Source organism: Neovison vison, chromosome 13, assembly GCF_020171115.1.
Source record: "Neovison vison isolate M4711 chromosome 13, ASM_NN_V1, whole genome shotgun sequence".
NCBI lineage: Eukaryota > Metazoa > Chordata > Mammalia > Carnivora > Mustelidae > Neogale > Neogale vison.
This window is the reverse complement of record NC_058103.1, coordinates 64,482,396-64,496,140: the sequence shown is the minus strand read 5'-3', so window position 1 is coordinate 64,496,140 and position 13,745 is coordinate 64,482,396. Positions and strand designations below refer to the sequence as shown.

Here is a 13,745-nt window from a genome sequence, read left to right as displayed (position 1 = left end):
CTAAATTATTTACATTGTTTGATCTGGATTCCCTGAAAATTATGCCTCTATAACAATACAGAGAATGATTTTAAGTTTGAGATGTGTCACATCTCTCCATTAACCAAGGAACCAAGAAATGTTAATTAGAACTAAATATACCACTGATAGTTTCTTTACTTCCAAATGATACTAGCAAACAGATGAATTCCGGAACAATGGAATATTTCCAATTATAATGATATTAAACCCATTTTATAGTTATAATCTCATAAAATTTGAACTCTGTTCTATATTTCACAAAATTATACCTATAATTTAAGTTGATTAGACCAAAATTTAAAAATGCAATCATGTAAAATAGAACAGGTTACAAAAAGAATTGACATTTTTCTGGGGATCTCTTCTCTAATTGCCTGGTTCAGTCATCACGTGGCCTTGTGTAGATAGTATGTGTAACAAAAATTTTTGCACAGAAAATCTCCTGTAAGGATACGCTAAATAACCATGATTAATTTAGCTCTTTACCATGATTGAGTAACAGTAGTGAACACTGTTACTTTCCTACAAACCAGTAGAGGGATAAAACTTGATAAACTTGCTTGAACTTAATATATATATATAGAAATGAAATAATTAATGACTCCAGGGAAAGAATGGATCAGTAGTTCAAATATACTTATTCCTTTTTCTCTTTACTCTGAACATTGCTCACTTTCTCCGAAGTTTATTACCTGTAGTCACTAAATTTTTTCCTTAATGCATAGGATCCCTATTCAGATATACTGATGTATGTCTTGAATAACTTTGGGGATGAAATTTAACTACAGTCTTATTAATATACCAGTAAAGAAACACATCCAGTTCTCTGAAACTAAAATAACTTCAGACATGTTGATGTATATACTTCAATATGTTCAAACACACACGCATGCACACACACACACACACACACACATGCACACACACACACCCTATGCAAATAGAAACAGAGCCCATGCTATAATACAGTTAGAAATTCTGTTCAGTGTTAATAATGAAGAGTCAGTGTAATAGGCAAAAGCTTTCTTCTTTGCTCGAAAAGAGCACTGAGTTGCAGAAACGCACATAAGCATGCATGGCTATTTGATGTCCTGGCATGACGATGATATTATTTATTTTGTTCAGATCCACTCTGGCTTCCCAACTCTAAATGGAAAGTGGTCTTCTACATCCGATATCTATTTAGGAAGACTGCACTCTTCTGAAGAGAAAACAGACTATCTCTGGAGTGTGCTTTTCTACCTGGAAAATTTGAGCAACTATACAGTTTTAATAATAATATTTTAACAGTTGCTGCTTATTGCATTATTATTATGTGTCAGACACATACTAGTAATAAGCTCTTTGACACATTACCTCAATTTTCTAAATATTTGAATTTGTTACTTTGTTAATTTCATCTTTGGGGTTTTTAAGCATTGCTCAGTGTAAGCATTCATTTTCTATTTCTGGTGTGTATATTGCATTTGTCTCTTGCAGAAGTTTTGAAAGCTGTGAAATTTCAGTTTTATTTCGCCAGGTCACTCCCTCATGCCTGGACTTACTTCTGCCCGTCAGTTTGGGGCATGGGCACTTCTTAATCCTGGATTTGGTGGGAACATCACGGTAAGCGTTACAGGCTTAGGGAAGTTCTCATTTTCTCTGATTTCATAGGCTAGGACATTTTGTTGCCTAAATGTGGTACCCGTCACTTTTGAGGTGTTGTGGTTACACTCCTGCTCCCCATGCCTAGCTCAGCACAGGGACGTTTGGCTCAGCTGTCACCTTCTGGCCACTCTTCTTGCTATAGTGCTTTATCTCAGACTCACTTGGCATTTACTTAAACATACTTCAGTTCCCTTAAAGTTGGGCCGAGCCTTTCCCTTTTCAAATTTGTTTCAATTTTCAGAGGTTTATTTCTCTATTTGAAAAACAAAAACAAAAACAAAAAACCAGTGCTCCTTCTTCTCTACTTTGATTGCTTTTTCTTGTTATTTTATAAATTCTTTAAAGTCACCCCCAAATAACTGAATGCTTCCAGAAATGTTAATACCTCCTTCCTCACCCCGTGGACCTACCATTGTCTTTGGTTTTTCTTAGCCAACTATATTCTGCTTCCTTGTGTACCTCCAAACCTGAGGTGAGTTTCTACCAATAGACACTTACAGCCTTTATTTCCATAATCTCTTGACAGCTTTTGTCACCCCTGGTCACCCCTTCCTTTTGGAGACACTCTGTTCCCTTGATATCTGTTTCGCTGTGCTTTTCTGCTGTTCCTCCCAGCTCTCTTGCTCTTGTTCTGGCCTCATTTTCTACTCATCTCTTTCCGTACTGCCTACAGGAATCTGCCGTATATGTCCGTGGCCTCATCAAAGGGAACAGAGATGCTGACAATGCAACAGTTCTTCATGCTCGGTGGGATCTCTCCTGCTCTCTAAATCCATATATACAGCTGCATATTGGGCATAGCCATTCAGTTGTGGCTTGGGCACCTGAAGCTCAAAGGGACCCGAAACTTAACTGTATAGTACTTGGCACACAGTGTGTGTTCAGTATATGTTATATGTCCAGATGAGTGAGTGGCAAATAAGTAAATACATGGGTAGAAAAGGTAGTCCCAGAAGAGGCTCGTAACAACATGTTGATGGTGATACTGTTATCTTGCTCTGTCAAACTGTTGACGCAGAGACTCCTGAGTGCCTTGATCATTGAAATTTGTCCTGACTTTCTGATCTCTCTTTTGACCTGGTTTCCAGACACACTGCTTATTTTGACTGATTCTTGGACACCGCATATTTTTATGTTCCTAAACTTCTGCTTTTTATGCCCCAGGAACCACAGATCCTTTATTCCTAGACCTGACCTGATTTTTGACAGGGGATGCATGCTATTTAATAAGGTGTGTGTGTGTGTGTGTGTGTGTGTGTGTGTACATGTGTACTTTAATTGTAGCTCACATGAAGACTCCAGAGATGAGTAATGACCCTGAGTCTAGTGTTAGGGTTGAACAACTGGAATAAGCTAACCCTTTAGAAAACTGTGTTTTCATTTACATGAGCAAATATTTTATGGACTTTGATTCTATTGTCATTTTGCCATTTTTAGACTTCTTTTCTTTCATGAAATCTGTAGTTGGCATGGAGCAAGTTCAGGTTTCTGGTAGACATAGACTGACTTATGATTGTAACAGTAAAAGAGCAAACCCATTTAGGGGAAGCCCCATAAAGACGCACATAGTGCTGGTATTCGAAGGGTTGAGCATGCTTCAGTCCCTCAAAACAGTGTCACCTCTTTGTGTGAAATTCCCGAGTATTTTCAGGCTTACTGAGGGAGAAGATCCTCTCTTCTGGATTTATCAAGTAGGAAGTATAATGCAGTGCTGCAGTCTAGAGTCTTTCTAAGCTCAAGTATACACCATAAAAAGGGGATATGTGCATCGAAGTCAGATAGCTTATGAAAACCAGCACAAGCATTTTATGACTGTGCCTTAAGGGGCTTAAGGGACATACCATGAATGAGGTTTTATGTGAATTTTCACTTACACTTTTTGTGAGTAATGGTTAATTGTTGAATTAGGCAGAATCTACAGCTTTTCCTATCCTTCTAAATATGTGTCATTGGGGGCTCTGGAAAGGAAGGTGATATATTGGTTATAAGGTAGTCCTCAAACGCCTGGAAGAACTTTAAAAGGAATATTATCCAAGAAAGTTTTCTTACTTTCATGCTTTCTTTGTATTTATATAAGTTTTCTTTTTCATTGACTTACAGTCATTACCAAACTCACATGGTGAGTTTAGGAGAGAAGCAAGAAAGACAGTATTTATTACAGTAGTCCTGGAGAAGCCATAGCTTAGTATATGTTTATAGCCTTATATATTTCTTGGAACATGAGAAAAATAAAAGTAAAATTCTGCATTAATACAAAAAGAATCAGTTCAAATATAAATGGAAGCTAAAGAAACATATCTCTTCTTGTGGAAGCTAAAGAAACATATCTCTTCTTGTGCCCTAATGGTGGCTGGCTGAGAGGTCTTCTTGGGCAGATCAACAGGAACACCACAGTGGAATGTCAAGTTATAGACTTCTTTTGGGGGTGGGCAGTTACTCTATGCACTATGATAGCTTTTATTAATTCCAAAATAATAAAAATGGCTTTTCCTCATTACTGTATCCGTTAGTCAAATGTAGTCATACATTCTTTGGGTTTTAAAACATTATTTCGGTCCCTTACTATAGAACAAAATCCTTTCTTTCCTATAAATTTTATTCATACAACATGTATACTTACATGTTTAATGTGGAATTAGGAAAAAGGAAAGTTACATAAAACCTAATAATGATTCTTTAAGACATAGTAGGAGATGAAAACCTCCAAGAGGACAGCTAAATTTAATCCCAAGAACCACAACCGTACTGTCTTGTGTTTGGGTTTATTGTGTTTTCCCAGCATATGTGCTTAAACATGTTTGCCAACCTCTGGAATTATTTAGAGAAATGTTTGTGCAGCTTAATTCCCCACGTAAATGGTAATTTCATGGCAGTTTTTGAAATAAACATTTTTAAACTTGAAAATATTTTGTGTCTATTTCCATTATAGAAACAAATATTTAAAACCCAAAGTAATATTTTACCAGTAATTTGAAACCTAATAACATTTCTCTGAAAAATGTGAATTCATATCTGATTGTAGTGCTGCCATCTGATATTGGTTCTGCTCTCTTTCATACTTAATCTGTATAACATGTTGTGATAAATTGCTCCATATCTCAAATGGAGGCTGCCTTTCACTTATTCAGTGTATTGTCTGTTACCTTGTGTGGACACACGCTCCATTCTCACCATCTCTGACGTCATCATCATCGTCATGGGATAAAGGCAAGTGCTTTGAGTTCTCTCTGTATCTCAGGCCATGTGCTAAGAGCTTTATTTATATTATCTCATTTAATTCCCTCAGAAACCCTCCGAGGAAGAGATCATACCTCCATTGTACGGTGAGGAGCCAAGTCTTCTCCTCGAATCAGCCATGGTCTTACTTAAATTACCTTAGAAAGCTACATTTCAGTGGTGAATAAAAAGGAAAAGGGTTGAGAATCATTCAGAAGTTGAAATACAGAACAGCATATGATATTCAGTTGCCCGAGTAGAACACAAGCTAAAATCCTCTTAGGCAGATAATCAAACATGAATACAAAACCCCTCAAATCATTTTCATTTGCAGTTATGGCAGCAAAGGAAGCAATTAGAAAGAAAGAAAGTTTTGTTGTTTTTTTAAACAAATATTTTGGTACAGTGGTATGTTGCTGTGAGAAACTGTGTGTGTGTGTGTGTGTGTGTGCGTGTGCGTGTGCGCACACGCACGTGTGAGTGTGTGTGTGTCTGAGTTTAGGGCCTTAACTGGATTAAAGGGAGGCGATATTTTGAAAAGTGTCCTTCTACCTGTAGAAGAGGACACCCAAAACTATGAGTTGGTTGATTAATATTCTTTTGAATTGAAAACTGTAAAGATTTGATTTTTATTGTTTGAGTTATTAAAACTGGATTTTGAAACTATTAAGCACTACTGATTTATTTCAGACTGCAAGGAATAGCATCATCATAAAGGTAGAGCTAGACAAACCATTTAACAGCACATTAATAAATGATGAAAATGTTACCTTAATGAGAAGAGTTTGTTCTTATGAATGGAAACTTAAGTGCAAGCATTAACAAGAAATAGGTTACTAACATTATAGGAAATCTAACAATATACTAAAGTTTGGGAATTTATACCACAATTTTAAAATACATGTTTCTTTCTAATTCTAGACCCCTTAGTCTCCTTTCCTTCTAGAGCTATTTGTTGTTCTAATGGGGAGTACACAGTGGTTTTTCTCATTGTTAGTGGTGATAGATGATGATCCTGAGGAAAGTCTAGATAGAGTTCAGTGATAAAAATGATACTTTCTGGGCCAAAGAAATTGCTTTAAAAACTCAAGCAGTTCCGAATGCAAATAAATAATGGCAAAACAGGTCTTTTCTCTTGGCTGTAATAAGCCCCATATTAGCTATCTTCCAGATTTTAAATACAGGGTAACATTTGATTAGGAGAGCTTTGCCAAGTGGAAAGAAGACAGCAGAAAGGGGCATTAAATTGAAATAATGGGCAGCGAAAAAAAATGATGGATCAGGCTGTTCCAGAGCAATTTGGAGGGGAAGAAAAGGAAAAAACTTTGCAACTGGGTTCTCCAGCCTTTTCAAAGAATGTTCTCCTCATCCCTCAGTGAAGTGCTAGCTGCAAAGGGAGGGCCTGAAGTGGGTGTGACTTATGTACTTGACACTGAGGAGGGTATACAGAATCTCTGCTTATTGACTTGAATCATACTTGTTGACTTGGTGGCCTGCAGCTTCCAGCCAGCTCAGCTCAGCTCTGTCATCCCCTGGAAGAATCATTTAAGAGACAGAAGCTGTCGTTAGTGCAGTGTTCAACTTTGAAGTTAGACAGAATGGGGCTCTCCATTTTCACGTGTAAATTAATTTTACATTTGAAATTAATATTCAGTATTCAACTAGAACTTAGTAAACGATTCAGTGAGATAATGCATGGGCAGATGCTTTATAGATTTTAGAGCTCTCAATAAATACCAAGTAATATGACAATTGCAGGACATAAATAATTCTGTATTTAGGTGCTCAGTATTTAGGACTCTTGTTATTGTTACAGAAAAAAAGACAAATAGACTGGGGAGAAGCTGTGGTTTGAGAGGTCCGAGATGCCAGTCATTAACAGAAGATCCCATTTTTCACTGTCTGTTCTTCCTCGATACACCTGAAAGTTATATTCAAAGAATAATTACTTTGCCTTCACTAAAATGCATTTTCCAATGAGATCACACTTATATGAAAATAGTGATTGAATGTGGACTAAATAACTGATAATATCCAAAACAATATTGTCCCCAACTGGGAAATTTTCTGCAGCTCTTCGTTTCACTTTTTACCACACTAAAAAATGACAAACATCCATTGATTTAGAGCTTGCTATATGCTAGACTCTGTGCTAAGAATGTATTATGCATTATTCATTCCCTATTCAACCCTATGGGAGAGGTGTTACTGTTGCCATCTTATAAATGAGGATGCAGCAGTACAGAGAGGTTAAGTAAATTGCTTAAGGTCACACAGCTAATAAATTTTAGTCAGGATTCCATCCCAGGGCTCCTGAGCTCCAGATCCAAGTTTCCTATTTGATATACCATATATGTTATGGGAAATGGGCTGAATTTTTCCTATATTTCTATTTCTTGAAGTCGAAAAAATCCAATTGTTACATACATACTTACAGTATGCTATAGTGTGCTATAAATAGAAGTGAAAAAGTATCTCAGGGAAGACATTTAAAATTCTCTATGAGTAGAGGAAATGCTGAAGATTTAATAGAAGCCTCTCCTGTAAGTCAGGTAGCCTGTTTATCCTGCCAGAGGATGACTCTGTATATTTTAAAAGGTAGAATTAGAGAAGCATGAAGAAATGGTAGTTGTGAAAGTCTAACAAAACTGTGTTTCAAAAAATTCTTAATATATGGGTCATATAATGTGAATGTTCATAAAATGCTTGGATTTGAACCCTTGGTTCAAATTCTCAAGATGATCCAGGTTGTGTCTTAGATATGCATTAAACTATATTATGTCAATACATTTACAAGTTTTATACTTGAAATATAAGTGCAGGTTAATTGTTCCTAAATCCAGTGATAAATTTAATAATGATACCATTTCAAGTTTTAAATCACATTACTTTTTACAACCAGGACACTGTATATGACAAAGTTTATTATCTGACACAGTGTCTGCAGGGCAGGAATCTTGGGGTACCTTCCTTCTCTGGGTGATTCGGGCTCAGGATCTCTCAAGAGATTACAGTCTTTAGTGCTGAGGCTGGAGTTTTGCTTCCAAGATGGCTCAGCTCTCACGGTTATTGGCAGGTCTCCCTTCCTCACGGGCTATTGGCTGAAGTCTCCTTCCGTCGCTTCAGACTTCTCCCTAGGCTGCCTAAGTGTCCTTGCAGTGGCAGCTGGCTTTCGTTAGAGTGAGTGATGGGTGAGAGGGATGGAGGGAAGGTGGGAGGAGGGAGAGAGGAGAAGAGAGGGAGAGAGAGGAGGAATGAGGGAGGGAGAGAGAGGAGAGGGAGGTAGGGACAGAGGAGAGAGAGGAAGAAGAGAGACTAGATGGAAGCTGCAGTCTTTTAGAACATTGAAAGTGTCATGCCATATTCTGTTGGACACAGACACCAACCCTGGTATGCTGTAGAGGGGAACTAGGCAAGGGTATGAGATACTACTAGGAGGCTGGGAATTAGTGGGAACCATCCTGGAGGCTGATTAACTTAAGTATTTTATTAGGAGAAAAATGTACCAGTAATCCCCCAAAGTTTTTATGAGGAGATATTGCCCAGACGATGTCTCAAAAATTGTAGTTAAAAAACAAAAGTCTGAACCAAATCCTATTCCAGCCTTGGAATCACTTGGTGATTTTTGTTGAATTGAATTTGTAGGTTTAGATGGACTTTGATATATCAGACTAAAAAGCTATTTTTATAATGTAAGAACTACAGGTGCTGGATTTGAATGTCTGCTTTCCTGCGTCCCACTGTGCCACTTCTGAATCTCAGCTTTCTCATCTGTGACGTAAGATGAACATTAGTCTTGTAGACTTGCGAGATCTTAGTTGTAAAAATTCTAGTCTAGTGATGAAAAATAAATGGTAAAGAGTGGAATTAGTAGATGAGTAGACAAAAAATGTTTACTTTCAGAAACGTTTTTAAAGAAAATATACATCAAAACTAATTAACTTTGAGCATTCTGCCATAATTCAGAAAAGAATTGCAGGTGGGATTTCTTCTTATTAACTAAATAAGTGAAAAGAAATCCATGTTACTAATAATTTGATATATTGAGGCTAATTGAGAAGAGCAAAGAGACACAAGCATGTAGATGGGATGAAAGGTGAAATTGAAACTGTTTTTTTTTTTTTAAGAGCACTTGCAATAGTGGGGACTAAACTTTTAAAACACATTGAGATAATTGGTGTTAATATAAATGATTTTATAAACCTGGAAGGAAGTTTCAAAGCACAAAATAAAAAAGAATCAAAGGTCATCAATAGTGAAGCAACTGAAGTTCATTTTGCTCCTTTTCTATTAGTTTACCCTAAGTTAGAGAGAGGTTAACATGTACAGATTCTTGGTTTTTGAGGAAAGACAAAATGTCTGTCCTTAAATTTTTGTTGTTACTGTCTTGAGTTGCCTCTATTTCTCTCAAGCTCCATGACTTCATTAGTTTTCCAACCTGGAGTCCTAATCTAATATGTCCATTTTGATCCTTGTGCAATTTCATGTTTTTTTCTTACATTTCTAAAAGGAATGGGTTTTCTTTTTACTTTTTATTGTTAATGAAAATGTATATTTGGAAAAGTCCATGTAACATATTTATACAGTCTTACAATCATTATAAAAATCAATTACCTTAGCGTATTCATTTTCTTTCTTTCTTTCTTTTTCTCTTTCTTTCTCTTCCTTCCTTCCTTCTTTTCCTTCCTCCCTTCCCTTCCCTTTCCTTCCCTTTCTTCATTTCCCCCTTCCTACCTCCTCTTCCTTCCTTCCTTCCTTGTATTCATTTTCTAAGGCTGTTGTAACAAAGCAGCACAAACTGGGTGATTTAAATAACAGGGCTTTATTGTCTCACTGTTAGAAGGATAGATGTCCAAGATCAAGGTAGATAGGGTCAGTTCCTCCTGAAGGCTATGAGGGAGAAGCCATTCCAGGCCTGTCTCACAGCTTCCGGTGGTTTGCTAGAAATCTTGAGCAGACCTTGGCTTTTTTATGTATCACCCCAGTCTTTGCCTTTATCTTCATATGGTGCTATCCAAATTTTTTCTTTTTTGTAAGTACACTGGTCATATTGGATTAGAGCCCACCCTGATGACCTTAACTGTGTCTGCAAAGACACTATTTCCAAGGAAGGCTATATTCTGACGTGCTGGGGGTTGGCATCACAACATGACAGCTACGCTGGGTAGGACAGCTAGCACCATCCCAGAAATGACCACCTGGAGGTGTATGCTTCCTTTCCTCTCTGGGGTTATGTTGGTTTGGACTTCTGTGAAAATGATTTCTGTGTTTTTGCTCATAGTTTTATCATTTGTGTATCATCTCTAACAGAAATAGAGCTTTTGTTTAAGACTTCATTTATGAAATGGATACGTTTTTAAAAGTGGGATTGGGAATTATATGCCAGGAATAATGTTATCTTCAATTCCCCAGGGCAATATTTATTAAAAATGCCTACTTTTAAAGCTGAAAGTAAACAACTTAAAAATAATACTATTTATAACTTCCAGCAGACAAAATAGAATTAGTACCTTGTGAGCTTCATTTCAGATCACATTTTAATTTTTCTATACAGACTGGCTCCTCAGTTGATGACTAATATCTTTGTGAACTTTTCTGAAATGTGTCATGTTTTCTGAGTCTGTTCAAATTATAATGAAATCCATGATCATGGTTTCCAAACTTATCATTACTAACACCTCAAATTATGATGTCCTCTCTAAACCCATTTTGTAGTGTTTTAATCTTGCATATGGTGCTTATTAAGATATACTCAGGTCTTCCTCTTTTTTTCTGTGTTTCTTTAATTTCACATATGAGTGATATCATAAGGTATTTCTCTTTGTCTGACTTATTTTACTTAGCAGTGTGCCCTCTAGGTTCACCAAGAATACAAACTCCTAAATATAAAGAACAAACTGGTGGTTGTCAGAGGAAAGGTCAGGGGGAGTGGGTGAAATAAAGGGGGTCAAGGGTCCACTTGTGACGCGCACTGAGTGATGTATAGAATTGTTGAGTCATCACATTGCACGCCAAAACTCACATAACACCGCATGTTAACTATACTTCATTTAAAAATATCTGAGAAGAATGAATGAAACAAGATGGGATTGGGAGGGAGACAAACCATAAGTGACTCTTAATCTCACAAAACAAACTGAGGGTTGCTGGGGGGAGAGGGGTTGGGAGAAGGGGGGTGGGGTTATGGACATTGGGGAGGGTGTGTGCTATGGTGAGTGCTGTGAAGTGTGTAAACCTGAAGATTCACAGACCGGTACCCCTGGGGATAAAAATACATTATATGTTTATAAAAAATTAAAAAAAAATTTTAAAAAATCTGTATGTCCTTAAAAAAAAAGATATATTCAGATCTTAGCATTCTTTAATGGTTAGTGATAGATATCTACCAGTGGGACTGTTGGTCAGCCTGAGATACAGTGTGTAGTAAAACACTGCCAGTATTGCGTTAGCTAAAAATCAAAGAAACTTGATATCTTAGTTTCCTTGTCAAACCTGACTTAGGAACAAGTGTAAGACTCCTCTTAACCTAAAAAAATATATATTGAAAATAGTTTGTACCTGTTACTTTCTTGGAAGACTCCTAAAGATCAGTGTTGCACAATGAAACAAACATGCACATGCACATCACGCACGCACACACAGTCTTTGCTGGATTCAACCTCATGACAGCACACTTACATTAAATTCCTTGTAATCATGTTTTTGTTTTAATTAAAGTCTTCAACCCCGTAAGTACAGATGGTTACCAAATTTCAAATGACCCATAATAAATCCGGCAGGTTGCCTTGTTCTCCCATTGCTCTCTCCCTTGTTAAAATCTCTTCTGGGTCTACTGTAGAGACAAGGGTAAAAAGCAACCTACATAGTAGATCCTTCATATTTCTTTGTTGAACAAAATACATTTTTACAAGGTCCTTGAGATGTGTGAGTTCAGGAATGGGAAATGGTTAGAAGGACTGATAGAAGGATTAGGATGAGGTAGCTTACCATCAAAGTCTACTCATTTCAGTCTTGTTTGCTCACAGGACAGCCTCCTCTCACAGTGGAAAGCTGTTGCTTGGCTTTGCCTGAAATGCTCACCTCACCTTGGGAGGGGAACTCAGCAGCTAGATACATTAGGATTAGCACACAGTTCTTTTTTTACAGGGTAGATATTTCCAGAAAGCACCCTTCCCTGTTAACATGATCACATTGCCTGCCTTCTTATACGTCAGGTGAAGGTAGGCAAGGAAGTGGTTTTGTTGGTGGTGTTGGGCGGGTGGGGGCTTCTGTGATGTAGGAGGGAGTGTTGTCATTAAGACTGGAAGGAAGGCACTTTCAGCTAAGAATCTGGGAAAGAGAATATTCAAAAGGAAGGAAAGATTATAAGAACACATTCATCTGTTTGAAGTTTTTGCCTTGAACTAACTCCAAACTCAAACTTGGAATGGGATAGAGTGGAGCTGATTGATTTTTTTTTTTTTTAATTTCTTTTTTCACTTACTCAGTGTTCATGCTGGGTATATTCGGGTCATAATTCTGCCACATTAAGGTTAAACAGTCATCTAGGACTGATGAGATACCTGATCACAATCTGAAAAGGTTTTAGTTTGAAAAATTTTCCAAGTTTCCTATAAAAATGTACTTTTAGAATTTCATTTGTTTTTAAGTTTGGAATTGCTTGTAAATAAAATCTGTTTATAGTTCAACAAGTGTATTTTGAATTTTGAATGTCATTTCTACAGAAGGGATACCTAAAGTAGGTAACCCTTTCAAGTACTGGTGTCTGAAATAGGCCATAGGGCATAACTTAAGTGAGTATATTTTTATTTTTATAATAAATTACTTTATTTGAAGTCAAGAACTATATCAAATGGATTTCTCCTCTTTTGGCACATAGTATATTGCCTTGCACATAGATTAATAAATTAACATTAAGGAGTGAATGAGTGAATGGTTATATGAAGATAGAGTATACTGAATTTATAACAGGAGTCATTTCATGAGTAAATTTGTGAGTTTAATTATTATTTTCTAAGTCACAAAGGAAATATCCTTTATTATCCGTAAATTCATCCAATAAATATTAAACAGCACTTATGATTGCTAGTCATTGTGCTGAGTGTGGTTTTAGGGGAGCCAAAATGAATGAATCAGGACCTCAGCTCTCAACTTCCAGTGGGGAAATAGTCATAATAATAACACATTAAAACAGGACAAGAGCCACAACTACACTGTACAGATAAAGTGCTTTAGTGGTTTGGAAGAGTAAGAATAATTCAGGTGTTTGGTGACATTTGATTTTGGAAATGTGATGAAGGCAAAGAAGGTATATATCAGTAAAGGGATATTTTCTGCAGACAAAAGAAAAATTGGCTACTTGTGGCTTACACAAAGATTAGTCCTTTCCTTTTTTTTTTTCTTTTTTACATAATAAGAATTACAGAGGTAGGTTGTTGTTGGTTTAATAACCGAAGACAGGGCTGGTGTCTCCTTCCATTCTCTTGGCTTCTTCTTTGTGGTTAGAAGGTACCTATTCCAGCTACTCAAGGCAGAAGGGGTTGAAGCTAGTGGAGGGACAGCCATTTTCATGCTTTTTATCAGAAAAGCAAAGCTTTTTCCAGAAATTCCAAGCTGACTTCTTCTTCTTCTTAGTCAGATCAGTGCTACATGGTCACACTTATTCCAGTACCATACAAACTGTACTAGAAAGGTGTAAAAAAAAAATGCAAAACCAAACAAAAACACAAAAGAACAAACTGAAGAAGGTTTTAAAGTAGGTTTCTTTAGTGTTACGAATGAGAAAAAATATAGAAAGATGTCTGATCAATAAAGAGTAATCTGTCAGAATTTAGTAGATAATTAATCATGGTCTCTAGATT

General features: G+C 36.7%; 1 protein-coding gene across 1 annotated transcript in view; it reads left to right on the top strand.

Annotated features, from left to right (window-relative positions):
* The window catches only part of NPAS3 (neuronal PAS domain protein 3), an 840,213-nt gene that overhangs the window by 16,560 nt on the left and 809,908 nt on the right, over positions 1-13,745 (top strand). The gene's annotated exons all lie outside the window — the stretch shown is intronic.